Here is a 13508-nt window from a genome sequence, read left to right as displayed (position 1 = left end):
AGCCACTTGCTCCTATTTTCCAGTAGAAAAATAACTCCATGATGAAGAAATTATAGCAATGAAACAGTTACACAAGAGCAAAATGGTCAACAAAAATAAATCTAACAAAAGTCTTTAATTACAGTTAATTCAAGATTAGCAGAAACAGGAACCAAATCAAACTCAAGACAATCCAATGATGCAATGAAAATAGGATCCATCAGTGTGGGCGTGCATAGTAGAAATTTTTCAATTCAATTCAGTGCTGCCAAAGTTTTGTAGAGTTAACAGATTTCTTAGAAGAAAACTAAGAAACCTCAGGAAGCTCTAGAAATTGGCTAGTTTTAGTTTATGAACACTAAATTTCAGTAATCCTTAATAACTCAGATTATATGTAGCCTATAGGAATACATAAAAATCAAAGACTATGTAAACGGAACAACAACAGCCCCCAAGAATTGAGGAAATGACTTGCATTTTACTTTCATTCATCAGAAAAAAGCCTTCTGACCTAGCATATGTCTTGAACTTATCTGGGAAGCAGCAATAGAATCCAATAATTTTCAACCACTGTGATTCTGTGATTCTGCTCACCAATAGTATAAAATCTAATCTCCTACTAAATTGGATCCCTCATACCTTGCTGGTGAGAATGTAAAATGATTTAGCTGCTTTCAAAAACAATTTGGCAGTTCCTCAAAATGTTAAACATAGGTTACCATAAAACTCAGCAATTCCACCCCTAGGTATGAACTCAGGAGAAATAAAAACATAAACCTATGTCCATACAAAAACTTGTACACGAATGCTCACAGCAGCATTATTTATAATAGCCAAAAGTGGAAACAACCCAAATGTCCATCAACTGATGAATGGATAAACAAATGTGGTATACCCACACAATGGAACCTTTGGCCATAAAAAGGAACTAATTACTGACACGTGCTACAACATGGATGCACTTTAAAAACACTACGGTAAGTGGAAGACGCTAGTCACAAAAGACCACGTATTCTATGTTCTCATTTATATGAGGTGTCCAGAATAGGCAAATTCATAGAGACAGAAAGTAGATTAGTGGTTCCCTAGAGCTTGGGTATTGGAGGGAAATGGAGAGAGGCTGCTAATAGGTATAGGGGGTTCTTTTCGATGATGAAAATGTTCTAAAATTTGTGATGATCCTTGTGCAATTCTGTGACTCTAATAAAAACCATAGAGCTGTAAACTTAAAAAGGGTGAATTTTATGGTTTATGAATTATATCTCAATAAATCTGATTTTTTTTTTTTAAATCTAATCTTCACATGGCATACAAGGTATTTTCCACTTTTCTACTTTTCCACTCTTCGAATACCTTCCCCTTCCACCTCTGCCCCATCTTATTCCTATTCCCTCACTCTCTGAATCTGTGTAACTACCTACCTTCTCAGTGACACTTCTACTTACAAAAGCTTTCTTTGCCACATTCCCGTTTTATCTTGTATATATCTCCATTAAACTACATACCAACTAGTAATGTAACCTTTGTTTTCATTCCTGCCCACCTCTATTAGACTGTGAGTTCCTGTGAATGTCTCTTCATCTTCATATACCTAGTGCTCAGCAGTCAGCCACATGGTAGGTACTAAAATATCCTTTAATAAACACAAATGCTTTGACTCAGAGATCAGCATCCTTTCAATTGCACTGAGGACAAGCAAGTTGACAGTCTGGAACTTGAACTTTGAAAGCAGATCAACCAATTGAGCTCTAATCCCAGGGTAGTTACTTCTTAGTTTAGTAGACTTCCACATGACATAGCTTCAATTTCCTAACCTATAAATGTGGATAATGCTAGGCTTTTTTAAGGCTCAGCTATCATGTCTGTAAAGCAACTGGCACACACAAGGCGATCATAAATGATGGCTATTACTACTATTATTGCAACATGATTTTCAACTATAATACAGTCAGTCCCCTACATATGAACCTTCAAGTTGCAAACTTTCAGATATGAACATGTGTTCGCATGTCCAATCACGTTAGTTCACATGCCGGGTGTACACTGTCACGTGCGTGCATCCTCTACAAGTGGTTGTGCTTTTGTGTACTCTACTGTACAGTACTGTATAGAGTTCACTAGTACAGTATCTTTATTTCAAGCCCAGCATGTCCGGAAGAAAGCGTAAAAGCAGCATTGACGTAGCTGGTACTGCTAAGAAGCACCAAGCGATACCGATGGAAACAGAAGTGAAAATAATTGAGAGTGGAGCGACAAGAGGAAGAAGAAGTGACTGAAGAACCGAAGAGATTCATGACACAGGAAGTGGCAAGGGGATTTTCTTTATTTGAGGAGGCACTGTTAGTTTTTGATGCACAGGACCTGAACGTAGAATCATACATGAAGGTTGCAGCAGCAGTTCAGAATGCGATACAGTGCTACCGTGTCATCTATGACGAGAAAAAAAGAGCTATACTACCCAAACATCACTGGATCGTTTTTTTCAAGAGGGTAGACAGAACTGAATCCAGCAAGGAACCAGAACCTGTGCCATCAACGTCAGGCATGGGTGAAATTGCAACTTGCCCTCCTTCTCCTATTGCTGATGATCCTTCAGCTCTATCATCTCCCACCTCCTCTCCCTCCTCCAGTCAGTAACTCTCCTTGCCTGTTCACTTGATGCCAGCCCCTGTATGCCAGCTGTTGTATTGTACTACTGTATTTGTCAAGGTACTGTACTGTAATATTAAACGTGTTTCTTTATTTTGTTTGTTTTTTATGTATTATTTGTGTGAAAAGTATTATAAACCTATTACAGTACAGTACTATATAGCCAATTGTGTTAGTCTGGTACCTAGGCTAATTTTGTTGGACTTAGGAACATACTGGACTTACGAACACGCTCTCAGAACGGAGTTCATTCGTATGTGGGGGATCTACTGTAGTTGGCTTGATTTCACTGAACTGGTATAACAAACCACAGTTGTACCAATTACTAATAAAAAGGACATGTTTTTCTTACAAATATTGATTATATTTGAGTAAAAGGTGACCACTATTTCTACCGAGAGGCTTAGGGCCCCAAATACACAAAGCATGTTGAGACTCAAAAGCTTCAAAAAGAGAATTGTTCTATACAAACTTAGTTCTTAGTTCTAGTTCTTCAACTTAGCATCTTCAGTTTAAGATGTCTGAATATAAATTGTAAGTTTGGACTTTTGTAAGTGTTAAGTTTAGCCCACAAAGAATCAACCAATAAACGGGGCAAAAAAAGAACTGCAATGGTAAACTAATACTGAAGTAGCTAGTGCTCCAATTATATCAAAGATTTAAATTAAACCAATTTTAGAAGAATTAGTCAACAACTCTGAACAAGACAATTCACCCACATGAAGGGGGAAAAAACATCTAAGAATAGCTTGTGACTCAGCCTGCATTGCTGTAAGGGGAGGGCTGGGGGTGCTGGCTATTTGGTCTATTCTCTTCTGTCTCATATCAGGACTAAATATTAAAGCAAAACTATTTACTTGACTGAGAAGTACAGAGGGAAAAAATTCAGGTAGATTCTTCACCTTCAAGTAAAATATCACCTCTCTGAAATAAAGATAACTTTCTAAGTTTTGAAGCCATGCAAGAAAACAAAGGAAATAGTAAAGATTCATTTATATAAGTATTTTAAACTTCTGTTGAAAACAAAATTAAAAGATATACAATTGGAAAAAAATCCCAACAAATATGACAGCCATTATTTTTAATATACAGAGAACTACTAAAATAATGAAAACAAATAAATAGACAATTTTCCAAAGAGGAAATAAAACTGGCTAATAAATGTCAACATCACTAATAATCAAGAAAATACAAATGAAGTTCTCTTTTGTTTCTCCTTATAAACTTATTAAAAAAAAACATAACAACAGACACTAGACAGTAGTCAGGGCTAGCAAACGTGAGAAGAGATGAGTACTACAGACATACTCATGGGGGTGCAAACTGCTAGAGCTCTTCAGAAGGCAGTGTGAAAATATACAGCAAGAATCCTAACAACGTTCTTATCCTGTAAGTCAATAATTTCACTTCTGGAAATCTGTCATAAGCAAATAATAATAAATGTGGGAAAGACTTTACTTACAATGATATTCACTGCAGTTATTATTAGTTACTACACAAAAAAATTGGAAATAATATGAGCATCCAATAATGGGAGGACACACTGAGCCAAGTATTATGGTGCCACTTAAATTCATAATGATATGTAAATTATATCTCAATAACCTACTTTTTAATAAACAATTTCAGCTAGACCATATAATAACCTGGAAACTGGTTATACTCTTATAAGTTATGATATACTATAAATGTGTATTTATCATTATTAAAAATAACAGCGGCTAACGATCACTGAATACTTACCAAATACCAGGCCTGACACTCAGGTCTTTACTTGTTGTCACTGTTATCTCATTATCATTGATATCCTCATTATCAGGGCCATCCTAGAAGTCTGAGGCCCAGGACCACTCACCCACTGTGAGGCTAGCCCAAGATAAATCACACTTTAAAGGAGGTCTCAGTGTAAACATTTTCATAGGCCCCTTGAGAATATTAAAAAAAAATAGTTTGAAGTTAAATTTTAATTATTTCAGAAAAGAAAGGTACAGTACCCCTGACTCACCCCCCTCCCTGCAACCACAGCCCAGAGTAGCCCCAGCTGACCTAACCAAAAGACAGGTCTGACTATTACTGTTACATTTATTGAAAAGTCATTATGAGATGGTCACACTAAACATACATTATCTCTTCATCCTCATAACAACTCTAGGGATAAATATTATTAGGAAATCTCCACCTTTTAAAGAAAAGAAAACTGAGGTTTAGTGAGACTGTTACACTCACAAAGCTAATGAAAGGCTAAGTTGGAACTAAAACCCCAGACAGCACAAGCCATGTTCCTAACTACAGTGTTGTATTGTAAAACATGTACAAAAATATATATGCAAAAACAAAGAGAAAAGAGAGGGTGGATGGGAGACACCAAAATATGGTTGTCATTGGTTGTTGGACTTGGAATAACTTTTTTCTCCTACTTTTTCTGCCTCTATTTTACAAAGTTTCTTCAATCAGCATGCATTATTTTCATAATGAAAAAAAGTTTCAGTTACATTATGAGACATAAAGAGGAAAGGAATTTGAAAAAATATCAAATTAAATGACAAATAAATTACATTGTTAATATATAAAGTGCTCATTTGTTATTCTTCTAGATCAGCAGTCAGTATACCTCAAGATCAGGCTAGTGGAACAAGAGAATGTCCCTTAGTCTCTTATCAAAGCTAGAAGAACAGAAACGTAATGAACCCTGGAGAAAAAAGGAGTTGAGATCTTATCCAGTGTGCTGACAGCCAGGGAAAGGTGTGCAGGAACCCAAGTCTCCACGGACAAAAGCTGCATGGTTCCTTCTCTTCCCAAGCCCAAGGCTTCTACTTCCGGCAAAGGCTGCCAGTAGGCCTACCCCACCAAGTCACCAAACTTCCCTGGGCATTTCAAGATCTTACCAAGTTTACACCAGGACCCTCCAACTTCCCCTGTCCCCTCACACTGAAAAAAGGGGGAAGTCAGAAGAGAAACTGAACACTGTTTCATAGCAGAAGAAATCTAGAAGGAAGATTTAACTATTCTGAACACTAGACCAGGTATGCTGGGTGAAAGAATAACTTATTTCATCAGGCTTTCCCAGAGGCAAGGTTGATAATCCTCAAAATCACTCTAAATAACTTGCAGTTTCCTGAGTGGGGAATTTCCACATCTGTTTTCACTTGGTTTTAGTCTCTGGGCCCTCCCTCTCTCCCTCTTTCCCCACGGGCCTTCAAAGCGCAGTTCCAAGGTTACTTCCTCAGCGTAAGTTTCTCTATTTTACATATTGGGAAGGTTGATTTCCTTCTTGATATCACCAACATCATCATGAGCACCTTTAATTCAAATCAACAAATCTTTACGGAGTCATCAGAGGTATAGCACCTGTATAAGATGTGTAAGCACAGGGAATACACAAGAGGAATAAGACCAAAACTGAGTATTGCAATGTTAGTGCTATAGGTATAAAGAAAAGAGAGAAGATGGGCACCTAACTTTGCCTTAAGACTAGAAAGTTGTTAGATGAGTAATCCCAGAGGAAATGAATCCTAAACTGAGTAATGAAGAACTAAACAATAGGTATCACGCAGTAGGTAGGAAAACAGATTTTTAGGAATTGGGAACAGAAATGGTCAAGGACACAGAAGAAAAAACTGTCTGAAAATTTAAAACATAATGTCAGAGGACTTTGTAAATGGAGCTAATAATAGCACCTACATCACAGGGGTGTCGTAAAAATTAAATGAGTTAATAAATATAATGAATTAGAATAGTGCTACACATGGGGATTACTACATAAATGTTAGCTATTATCATTATCATTGATAAGAATCAATTTACAAAACTAAGAAACAAACTTGGAAAAAAATTTACACCTATAAGCAAGAGTTAATATTCTTAATATATAAAGAATTCTTAGAAATAACCAAGAGATGAACATGCCAATGAAGTGAGAAAAAGACAAATATTTCTCAAAGAAAAAAAAATTTAAGTATAATATTATTAATATTATTAATATTCAGAGAAAGAAAAATTAAAACAAGGGTTTTTATCAAATTATTAGATTAAAGAAAAAAAAGCCAGTGTTTCTGAGGATGTGGGGAATAGGACTGATTACATCTGGTAAGAGAACACTTTGGTACTGACAAGTTTTTCTAGAAGACAACTTGGCAATACATTTACATGGGCCTTAGAAAGTGTCCATACCTTTTGATCCAATACCACTGCAACTACTAGAAATTTATTCTAAGGAAATAATCACAGACGTAAACAGATATGGTTACAAGGATGTTAACTGTGGCACAATTTAAAATAACAACAACAAAAAAACTATAAACTACCTTAATGTTAGAGAACCAATATGAGACAATGATATGAGCACAGTATATAGAGTCAGACTAAGTTCATAACCTATGGCTGCCACTTATTGGCTATGGGATCTTGGGAAAATTACTAAACCGGTCCTTGCTCAATTTTCTCAGCTGTAAAATAAATAATAAAAGAACAGCTCTTATAGAGAGTCTAAAGACTAAATGAGCAAAAATATGTAAAGTGTCTCAAAAGTATTGATAACCAGGATACAGTAAATGCACAATATATACTAGACGTTATTAACATACCGTAGTAGCAAGCCAATAAAAATTATATTGTAGATAAATATATAATAAAGTAGAACCATGGTTTTTGATAAATGCTAGTAAGCTAAAAAGCAGATTATATAAGCAGAGTATATAATTCCATTTTTCCCAAAGAAAAATTTCTAGAAGGAGATCTACTAAAATATTAACACTGAACATTTCTCCAGGTAATATGAATTAGGGACTATTATTTTCTTCCTTCAACTTCCCTGTAGCTTTCCAGTTTTACACAAGGAACATGATATTACTCATCACAATAAAAATGGTACAAACAAAAAGTCTATAGAATTTTAAAACAAGCACAACATAGCACTTTTAGAAAAAACCAAATTAAGGTATCTATTCTAAACTATTTGATAAATCTCTGCTCTAGGCTCATGTTGTGCCTGAGGTTTTTTGTTTTTTGTTTTCTGGCTTAAGTTACTAGAAAATAGAAATATTAAGAGATCTGCTGGGTCCAAACCAAACAGTAAATGATAAACATTTCTGTTAAATACAATGACCTGAAATACTATTAAATTTACTCATAAAATGTGTACAATAATCCTTCCCCAATCTTGAATTCCTTAATAATTTTGAATGAGGCCAATTTACTTCTCTCGATTTACCCTCACCCACCTACCCACACATTCCCTAGCCTCATTTCCTACCTTACTTTTCTCCATGGCACTTAACAAATTCTAACTCCTAGACATTTTGTCTCTGCTTCCCCCCACCCCTTTTTTTTTTTTTTTTTTTTTTTTGCGGTACGCGGGCCTCTCTCTGTTGTGGCTTCTCCCGTTGCGGAGCACAGGCTCCAGACGCACAGGCTCAGCTGCTATGGCTCACAGGCCCAGCCGCTCCGTGGCATGTGGGATCTTCCCAGACCGGGGCACGAACCTGTGTCCCCTGCATCGGCAGGCGGACTCTCAACCACTGCGCCACCAGGGAAGCCCTGCTCCCCCTTCTTGAATACAAGTAGCACAAGGGCCAAGGTTTTTGTGTATTTTTTTCACTGTTTATATTCTCAGTGGTTGGGCCAGTTCCTGGCATGTAAACACTCATTATTTGCTAAAAGAATTAATTCAATACCAAGAATTACAAGTGATTTCTATTGGGTCTAACTTTTTAAAGAGGAAAGACAGTGTTTGAGAAAAAAGAAAAGAAAGTTAAAGCAGGTAGCAGGAAAGGTGGGAAGAGGGGCTTTTTTTTCATTGAAGCCCCTGGAAAGACAAAGATGGGGTAAAGTCAACTTAATGAGGAAAGCAATAGCAAAGATGGATTTAAGAGAGAACTGCTGCATGTACTTTTTCAAAATGGGATTACCACCAGGTTATGAAGACTATAAAACCCAGGTATTGGAAAGTAGTGTTCAGAAAGTTTTGGGTTATCTGTCTCTAACCTAAATGGCTCTTTCCATCTCCATCATCCAAGTGACTTAGCTTTCTAGGATCCAGTGGAACCCCGGATCCTGGAGGTAGGAGCTAGTATGCTGGAAGAAGGCGGCAAAAACTCCAATCAGAATCATGGAATGAAGACCAGACACCAGAAGAAAGGAGAGGTGGTGAGGGAAAGCCTTCCAATACAGGTTGTCTAAGCATTTCACTGGAACTTTAGCAGAGAGAAAGCCTAAAATGTTTCTCGTGAGGTGAACAGAGTAAGGGAAATTAAATCTCAAGTCTTAACCATGACTTCTCCTCTACAATTCCGGTTTTTAGGGCTTACCACAAAGTCAGAGAATGAACGCTACACAAGTGTTCCCAGCCTGCATCATTCTCAGCAAACTTCATTAATCCTGAAGTTCTCACTTATATTCACCAAAAAGTATCTCATACTTACTAAAATTAAAGTCACCTAATGTTACATAAATTGAGAAACTATTAACTTGACCTACTTAATTCTTATATTTAAGCAGTCATTCTTTTTTTTTTTTTAACATCTTTATTGGGGTATAATTGCTTTACAATGGTGTGTTAGTTTCTGCTTTATAAAAAGCAGTCATTCTTAAGTGTGAAGGAGGAGGGGTGAGGGGGTGAAGAAAGTGTCCAAATACATATTTTAAGCAAAAATAAAATGATAAAGCAACAGTTATCAGTGTCCTCCTAACTGTCGGAGCAAACCCTGCTGGGTCCTTATCTGTGTGGGCTCTGCAGTTTCACACTGCCACCGTCCTTGATCATTCATTCCCATTACCAACCTCACACTAGCCAAGCACTCCTCACACTGAAAAGTAGAAGCTATTTAAGCATATGGATTCAAAAACTTGGAAGTAATAATCCAAAGCTGTTGTTTCTTTTGCAGATATACAACATTTTCTTTCAGGCTATGTTTCCCCATCTCTCCACCGCCCCAAATTAAGGGGACTAAAAGGGCAGATTCTTTGTTGGGAGATGGGATTGTAGCTAAATTCTACTCTATTTTCCAGCCTTCTTTTAGGAATGGTAAGATTAGAAATTAAGGTATACACAATGGAATATTACTCAGCCATAAAAAGAAATGAAATTGAGCTATTTGTAATGAGGTGGATGGACCTAAAGTCTGTCATACAGAGTGAAGTCAGTCAGAAAGAGAAAAATAAATACCCTATGCTAACACAAATATATGGAATCTAAAAAAAAACAAACAAATGGTTCTGAAGAACCTAGGGGCAGAACAGGAATAAAGACGCAGACATAGAGAATGGACCTGAGGACACGGGGAAGGGTAAGCTAGGACAAAGTGAGAGAGTGGCATGGACATATACACACTATATACACTACCAAATGTAAAACAGATAGCTAGTGGGAAGCAGCCACATAGCACAGGGAGATCAGCTCAGTGCTTTGTGACCACCTAGGGGGTTAGGATAGGGAGGGTGGGAGGGAGACGCAAGAGGGAGGAGATATGGGGATATATGTATATGTATAGCAGATTCACTTTGTTATAAAGCAGAAACTAACACACCATTGTAAAGCAATTATACTCCAATAAAGATGTTAAAAAAAAATTAAGGCCTAAAAGGCTAATTTCTTTTCCAGTTACTAGGTTAAAAAAATTTTTTTAATAAATAAAAAATAAAAAGGAGACTAAGTTTAGCTTTGAAATTTCTCGACATAAGTTGGAATAATAACAGGTAACATTTATTAAGCACTTATACTGAGCAGAAGTCACTGTGCTAAGCACTTTATATTATATACAACAGCACTATGAATTGGTAATGTTACTTCCCCCATTTTACAGATAAGGAAACAGAAGCTTAGAAAATTAAAATAAGTTCCTCAAGGTTGCTATTTAGTGTTGGAGCTGGGAGCAGGAGGCTTAACTTGAAAGCCTGTACTCTTATCTACCACAGTTAAGATAAAAATAAATAAAATTTTCATTGAAACACATAACATGAATATGTATTAGTGAAGAAAAGGATCTAGAAAACATGAAACTGTTGCTTAAGTAAAACAAGTTAAATGTCTGCCATCTGGTATTAGATCCCTAAATGTCTACCATAATCACTGCTAAACAGCTTCACAAATAAATAAATCATTCAGTGTCCTGATATAGCTGTGAAATTAATTTTTAAGTGAATCTCTCAAAATAATACATTTGCAAATGAAATATGCTGCCCTCTTAGAGTTGTAAAAATACATTATCTCTTGATGTATTCATTGCCCTACTTCTATTTCTGCTCAGTTTCCTCCCCCCTCCCCCACTTCCTCTCTGCCTTCAGATCCTTTAAGGCCCGCTCAGTTCCTCCTTCTCAGCAATACCTATATGCACACTCTTACTCAATAGGACTCTAACATTAGTCGCTGTGCTCTGTAGTTAAAGGATGACAAAAAGTCAGGAATTAACTCAAGTAAAAGATACAGCGTTTCTGATGCATCTTCATCCTTAGAACTATTCTTTTACAGAACTAATCCTAAACATGATTTTTCTACTTCATACTTGGAATCCACCTTTAACAATTAACACACAAAAAAATCTGCCTTTTTTAAGCTTTTCTTCATAAATAGTTATTCCATACATTTTTCCATAAATAAGGTATTGAAACGATCAGAATATAAAAAAGAAAAACAAGAAAATGCACTGTTGTAATAAAATACCCCATTTTGAGAAATGTAATTAGTTTATTTTGAATCATTCCTGGAACTTGTTAATATAAATGCTTTACAAGTAAATATAGTATATAAAAGTGCTAGTTACTTATCGATGGAATAATATGTACTTTCATTCATCTACTCAACAAATATTTATTGAATGCCCAAATAACCTTTTGTTTTTAATTTCTGAACCAAGATGAGTGTACCAGATAAGGGAACAGGTGCTGAAGTTAGAAGGATCCTGGTTTGCAACCTGGCTCCTGTACTTACTAGCTCAGTGACCTAGAGCAGCTCAGTTAACCTAGAGTAGTCAGTTAACCTTCAGGTTAACATTTCATTTATCTATTTGATGGGAGGGAAAGAACTACTCATAGGGTCTTTGTGAGCTTCAAATGATTATATAGCACAGCATAGGGCCTGGCAGGCAGTAAGTGCTCAGTAAATGACAAGAATGGTAAATACATTTTAATACCGAGGAAAGTAGCTGAAAAGGGAGATGGCCAATAACGGTCTTTTTGTCTTACTAGAAAGAAATTTGTGAAACTGTATTAAAGATACAATAAAATAAAAATCTTAGGGTTATGTAAGAAAATTTCCACTTTAAAAAAGAGATATGATAAGTATATAGAGTGAAAAAACTAAAAAATAAAGATAAGGAAGAAAGAAAGAAATGGGTAAAGAAGATCTTGAAAGCTGCTGCGTTTGGGTGACGGATGTATAGAGGTTCCTTTTACTATTCTGATTCTGTGAAAATACAAAAATTTTTAAAACCATAATTCCAATCCCAGCACATGCCTAACACATTTCCTCATATTCAGGAGAGATCAGGATTTTATCCTTGAGATGTGCTGAACTAACAATAGTACCTCCCTGCTCAATAATTCAGTACAGGTCAAGTTTTCTCAGACAATTCTACATTTCGTTATAAAGGTAAACAAAAGGAACAATTACATGCATTAAAGTATAAAATGCAACCTTTTCTGAGGCTCATTAACACTACACTAAAACAGCAGCCACGCACATTTTTTCCATGTCCTCTAAAAAAAACACAAAATTCTGTTTGTCCTTAAACGAAGCTTTTAAAAACAACTTGCACCTTACATACTTTTGAAATAATAAAGGATATATGTCAATCATATCTCAGTAAAGCTGGGGGAAATAAAGAAATTACAAGAAAATCGTAGGCACAGCCAAAGAAACTTAGCACATCAGAACTGCTACTATCTTTAAATTTTGAGGGACGTCATTATTAATTTATGTAAAGGTTCTACTTTATGTTTCTAGATTGCGTTTAGGTTTTACCACTGATTAACAACATAGCAAACAAGCACAGGGAGAGAGGCAATTAATTTTCTTAAGAGGCTTAAGAGGCTTTAACCTACAGAGTCTAGGCTACCTAAATTAAGCAGACTGGGACAACATAAAATTTCAAGGCACACCTTGCCTATTTCTGGTTAAGCAAGTAAACACTAGTAAAAACAAACTAGAGCATTTAGTAAAGCAAACATTTTTGTGTTAACCTTAATTCCTATCACAAAGCGGTTGGCTCCATCAAAAATACTCCTAATTCCTAAACAATACAAGTTTCAAATGAAGCATACTTGCCCTCAGCAATCATTCGACGATAAAGCACAGGATTAATAAATCCCAATACAGCATCTTTCTACAAAATGCAAAGCCATCTGCAGTTTCAGCCTCGGTTTACCCATTCACCATGCATATGCAGGCGTCTTTTAAAAAAAATTATAAAAGCAATAAACTTTACTCTGGTCCAAGAGATTACATCTCTCCGTGCTTCCTGTACACCCTGGGAAGTCAATAACACTAAAGTCAAACTGTAACATTTCCCAACTTTGGTTTAAGGTGAGCGGTGGACGCCGAGCATCCGCCCACTGGCCTCTCGTGACTCGGGCTACTTTGACGCACCAGGATGCGGCTCACCTGACATTCCGCACCAACCCTTACCAGGGAGGAAAACCAACTCCGTGAAAATAAAATGGGGCTCCGAGGAAGCATGCGGGTGCCCCTCAGGGCTGTCTCTCTTCTGCCCGCACCCCGAAAGCGAGGGGGCCACGCCGCCCTCGGCCCGCCGCGGCGTCCGCACCTGCCAGAAGAGGCCGCGGCCAGGGGCCGGAGCTCGGCCGTGGAGAAGAGGTAGCCCGGCCCCGGCCCCTCGTCGTCCGCCCTGGCCCCGCCGCGGGGGCAGGAACCCGGCGCCAGAGGTTTC

General features: G+C 37.0%; 1 protein-coding gene across 6 annotated transcripts in view; it reads right to left on the bottom strand.

The window, feature by feature from the left end:
* The window catches only part of ITSN2 (intersectin 2), a 156560-nt gene that overhangs the window by 142317 nt on the left and 735 nt on the right, over positions 1 to 13508 (bottom strand). The window contains exon 1 of one of the 6 annotated variants that reach the window (XM_024764424.1): positions 13386 to 13405. The exons of 4 other annotated variants lie outside the window; for them this stretch is intronic. The gene's annotated coding sequence lies outside the window, so the exon portion shown is untranslated. Of the gene's footprint in view, positions 1 to 13222; positions 13302 to 13385; positions 13406 to 13508 lie in introns of those variants that run through there. One more of the 6 variants, XM_024764423.1, reaches the window with a different exon arrangement.

The sequence above is a fragment of the Neophocaena asiaeorientalis genome, unplaced genomic scaffold, assembly GCF_003031525.2.
Source record: "Neophocaena asiaeorientalis asiaeorientalis breed wild unplaced genomic scaffold, Neophocaena_asiaeorientalis_V1.1 scaffold345, whole genome shotgun sequence".
Taxonomy (NCBI): Eukaryota; Metazoa; Chordata; class Mammalia; order Artiodactyla; family Phocoenidae; genus Neophocaena; species Neophocaena asiaeorientalis.
Note: the sequence above shows the minus strand (reverse complement) of the source record. Positions and strands in the feature narration are given on the sequence as shown.